General features: G+C 34.1%; 1 long non-coding RNA gene across 3 annotated transcripts in view; it reads right to left on the bottom strand.

The window, feature by feature from the left end:
* Nucleotides 1-4,673, bottom strand: part of LOC108967113 — a 56,531-nt gene extending 51,858 nt beyond the window's left edge. Inside the window, exon 1 of one of the 3 annotated variants that reach the window (XR_001993236.1) lies at nucleotides 4,466-4,673. This is a non-coding gene — a long non-coding RNA (uncharacterized LOC108967113). Of the gene's footprint in view, nucleotides 1-214; nucleotides 635-4,465 lie in introns of those variants that run through there. The other 2 variants (XR_001993235.1, XR_001993237.1) reach the window with 2 other exon arrangements.
* Between the last annotated feature and the right edge of the window lie 391 nt (nucleotides 4,674-5,064).

Here is a 5,064-nt window from a genome sequence, read left to right as displayed (position 1 = left end):
AAAAACTTTGTTTTTCAATAAGCAACACATCATACAATATTTCGAGAATATTCCTCCTGCTTAAAAAAAAAAATGTTTAAAAATTTTATTTTCAAAAACAAAAACTTTTCTTTTCATATTTCAAAAACTATATTTTTCAACGCTCAACACAAGGTACAATATTTCGAAAATATTTATTTTCCAACAACACTTCAGCTTTGTAAGAAGCACTGACAACAGACACCACAATACTCGACTGGTTTTACGGTTGTATGTAGAACTCGAAGTCAAACTCAAAACTGTCAAATAAATTGTGTATGAGAAGTCGAAAGACCGCTAAACGTATGGATATTTTTTAACTGAATTTCGGGGGATCCGCACTGCAATGCTGCTCGCGATTGAATAATTGCGAATTGTATTTGCGACCAATATTAAATATGCGAAATGCGAAAAACGAGCGGAGCGGAGCAATGCAGAGTGGAGCAGCGTCGTGTAGCGTCAACATTGACTGGCKAACTAACTGGCAGACAGACGGGCCGCACAGCGSACAGAACAGGCCCCACAGCGACGATGACGACGACCGAGACGATTATAATGGTGGTGATGATGATGATGATGATGTTGGAGGCGCAACGTAACACGACGATGGCAACCAAATGCGAATACGGAATACGAGTACGAAATATGCATACCTCTATACATACATATGTTGGGTATGTATGTAATTTTTAAGAGCTTGAGTTTTTGGTTTTTGAGTTTCTAGTTGGACTTCCCCAAAAAGTAACTCTTAACTGTATGCTCCCAAATGTAAAAGAAGCAAAAACCGTAAAAAAAATTGTCGGCGGAAATTATGTGTGTTGTCAAAACAACAAAAGCAACAACAAAACAGCGTTAAAATGAATTACAAAGGCGGCCGAAATTTGGGAGATAGAAGAGCGACTAAATTTTTGTTTACAACAATTTTTTTAATATTCTCAAAAATACTGAGATTTTATGGCCAGAAATAAACAAAACTTATAATTTATGTAAATTGCCGAATTGTGTCTGCCAAAGAGGTTAATTACACACATACATACATACATAATTATAACCTTTGTGGCCAGTTGTCTGGCCGACACTTGCCGGCACTTTCTATGCTCTTCTTCAAACCTTTTGATTTTAGAATTGCACACTGCTCTCTGCGCTCTCTTGATTAATGTCTGCTACTCTTCATATGAGCAAGAATTTGCGCCKTCGAAACAAAATGAGCAACGCTGCGCAAATAAAAGTAACAACAGCGACTCTCACCGGCAACAGTTGCTATCAGAACAATGATGGGCAGTAATTAATTCCTCTCTCTCAGACTTAATGCGAGCCAGCACAAAAACAAGTTAATTTTTAATGAAAAATCAGAGTGTGTAGAACAGTTTTTATATTTATAGAAATTTCATTATTATAAAGAAGATCTTTTTTTAGAAGCACACAATGTTCTGAAACGTTCTCAACTAGTCCACAACAATTTTTTCTGTTTCTGTAACGCCATTAACGGCGCTGAAGTAACTGTCCTGGGTCAAATATTATATATATACCCAGAGCACTTCCGAGAGTTAGGTCCGGTTTAGGTTGTTGTTCGGAAACGATGCTAATTTGCAAAGAACATTAAAGTTTGCTTTAAAATTTTTGTTGAAGTGCCAGTCCTTGACTAGATTTAAATCCTGGTGGATATGCACCACTCACATAGCCGGTTATACATAAGTACATATTTATCATCTTACAATTTAATAATTTTCGATGGTACGTAAAATTAGAACGGAAACCAATTATTAAAAATGTTTTTGTTGTCTTTGAATATCTATATACATAACTTTTCCGAAGTACAGCTTCTATCAGGGCAGTAAGCATTCACTTCGGTAGCAGATGACTATATAGGCCTAGAGCTCRCTGACTGTGAGCTCAATGATAATCAGAAAGTGGATAGTCTAGCATCAAGYTACGTTAGATTTCTCTGTGCTTCTACTCACAACTGAATCGTTGGAATTCATAAAGCCAATGAACTTACAAGAAAGGTCACGCTTACCGAAATCCATACAACTTGAGAACGAGCTAGTCTTCCCCTGTCTTCGTGCGTTCTGTCGTATGATCTATGTGATTCACGCGAGCTCAGCGTGAAACTTAAGTGGTATGTTTTCTCTCTGCAAAGTCCACACCATTGCAATGATAGTTATTCTAACTAACTGCAACTTTTTGCTCGGAGAAAGATTAAGCAGAAGCATTAGGCATTTTCTTCTTCACTAACTGATTTCGTCATACTAAGGTTGAAACAGACAACCGAGAGTCAGTCCTTCAGAAAATTTGTGCCAGGCTCAAGGTGCTATGTCCACATGCGAATGTTTTCTGATCTATACTTAGGAGTTCTGCATCATAACGAAAAGGCGTATTTAGGTCTCCGGGGGGAGATTATTCGTGGCTTGACAAATATCAACCTGTTTACCTAACCGAAGCTATTAGAAATATAGGTAMGGTCAGGTAATCATTCCAACAATATTTAATGTTTTGAATTTTTAGATTCGCATAGAATATATAATCCTTCAAAAGTAACTTTAGGCTTTCATATGTGAATTCAAACCCAAAGCATAAATACAGATTAAGCCACGAACAATCATTTTCTTCAGAAATTATGACAGAGCCTTCAGATCTACTAAATACTAGCACTTCATTTATCAATAAATATTAAAAKTTTCGAAAATCSATCAATTCAAATATTAGAAAGCTATAAATCAAAACCATAGATTTGYCCTCAGAACCGCTTCTTCTGTGTTAGAACAAACTAATACGCGAGACGCCGCAWCGGGACGTGTCATAGCTGAGTTCTGAGCAGCAGTTGTGGCAATTTTGCGGTGAGTGAGAGTTTTTGAAGAGCRAGTCTCCCGAGCGCCTCTTGCAAATAAGAGCGAAATTTAATGTTTTTATGTAAATATGTTGATGATGTCGGTGTGTAKGTTTGTAATAAAAAAAAATTACTGATATGGTTTTATATACTGAAATTGTAATAGTCACATATTTACAAAGCGACTGTATGTGTTTGGGCGTGTGTGCTTTGTGTTTATATGTGTAGCGAAACGAAAATGAAAATAGGGAGCACAGCGTTTTATTTTATCTTTACTTTCATAGAGAGCCTACATTAGTACGTATGTACCTACATTAGTACGTATGTATGTATGTATRTAAGTATGTGAGCATATGCGTGTGTGTTTGAATATTTATAACTGTATTCGTTTGTTTGCTATTTTGTGTATGTKTTTAAGGTTGTCTGCCTTTCGAAAAGTCTACGTTGACTGTGTGTGTGTATGTGTTCGTGTATGCATATGTATATGTAAGTGTGTGTTTTTATATTCTTTATTTTTCACTTTTATCTTAAATTGTTAATATTTAATATTTTTAATAAAAAAATATTTATTTTTTGATATTTTCTTTTTTATATAATTTGCATTTTTCTTTTAATTATGAGCTCAAACAATTATATAATATTAAATCCACGCATATTTTTGAGATTAAAAAAAAAAAAAATTAATTTAATTACATTTTCAATGAAATTCTTTTTTTGGAAAATAATAAAAAATCTTGGAAAATTCTTTTAGTTTTTTTTTAAGTTTTTTTAGAAGTAGCTAGACGCATAAGTTGCTCGCTTTTTCGTTGTTGCTGTATGGCTTGCTTATCTTATAAGTGTTTTTATGTTGGTTTGTTTGTATGTGCATATGTATGTCAGATTTTACTTAGTGATTAAATATAAAAAAGTTTCACTCAAACAGTCTTTGAGATGGGTATAAACAATACTTTAAATACACGTGTGACTTAACATAATGTTTGAAATTTGATTTACATATTTTTTTTTAATTTTATAAAAAACTGTCTCTTATACACATCTAGATGTGTATAAGAGACAGCGTGTGACTTAACATAATGTTTGAAATTTGATTTACATATTTTTTTTTAATTTTATAAAAAATAGTTTTCGATACAAAACTGATTTTTTTTTTTGTAATTTTGAAATAAAAAATTCAATACAAAATTGTATTTATTTTTTTTTTTTTTTTTTTTTTTAAAAAAAATTATTTTTAATACAAAAAATTTGGTATTTTTGAAAAAAAAAAATGTATTTCTCTACAATTTTTTTTTTTATTTTTTGTTATTTTGAAGAAATTAATTTTCATATTGACTTCGTAAATTTTCACTCGTGGCAAGTTTTGAAATTGTAGTTTTCACATATGGCACCCGCACTTTATTGTACATATTTATATGCATGTATTTGGATATATAATATAAAAAAAAATTTTTTAATATTTTCGAAGCCCGTCTTTATTGACGTTTGACACTTGGCAAGTAATCAAGTCACAGTTAAAACAACGACGGAGCGACTCGGTTTAAAAACGGCGCCACGCGTACGCACATACCGGTTAAGTAACTAATTAAACTAACAAATTTATTTAGCTCTAGACAAATTAATCACATTATACTCGTCGTTATCTTGTTGTTGTTGCATGTGTTGCCGCCGCTCATGTTCACACATCACATCCGCACTGTTTGGCGTTGGCGTCTACGATGTCTGTCCTCTATTTTTTTTCGTTTTCGTTGCTGCTGTGTCGTGGTCACACGCTCAATCAATCACCAATCAAAAATTTATTCACACGGCTCTAGAGTGGACGCGGCCAAACGCGTTCGCAGGCGAATCGAAACTGAAAACGAAATTTTTAAAATAACTTCAAATGTATGAAAAAAAYGCAATACATATGTACAAATGCACATATATGTATATCGTTGTATATACGCGCGAACCGTGAATGAGCCTACAGATATGCCACACAGTTGTATTGCCATGCATRGGAGTGCGGTTGGCTAAGTGTATGTGTATGTGTGCAACGGAAATGCGTGAGTTGGCRTGAGTATGGCGGAGAATGCAACGCTCCTACAGGTCGAAGATGCATGRACGCTGCCCGCGTATATGCGCTCTCTTACGAAGACGCTGAGCACCGCAGAGTGCAGTGAGAGTGCGAAGGAAAATTTKGTTTTATTTTGAATTTATATTTTTACGCTGTTTATATATATGAA

Source organism: Bactrocera latifrons, unplaced genomic scaffold (assembly GCF_001853355.1).
Source record: "Bactrocera latifrons isolate USDA-ARS-PBARC rearing strain unplaced genomic scaffold, ASM185335v1 scaffold_178, whole genome shotgun sequence".
Lineage (NCBI taxonomy): Eukaryota > Metazoa > Arthropoda > Insecta > Diptera > Tephritidae > Bactrocera > Bactrocera latifrons.
Note: the sequence above shows the minus strand (reverse complement) of the source record. Positions and strands in the feature narration are given on the sequence as shown.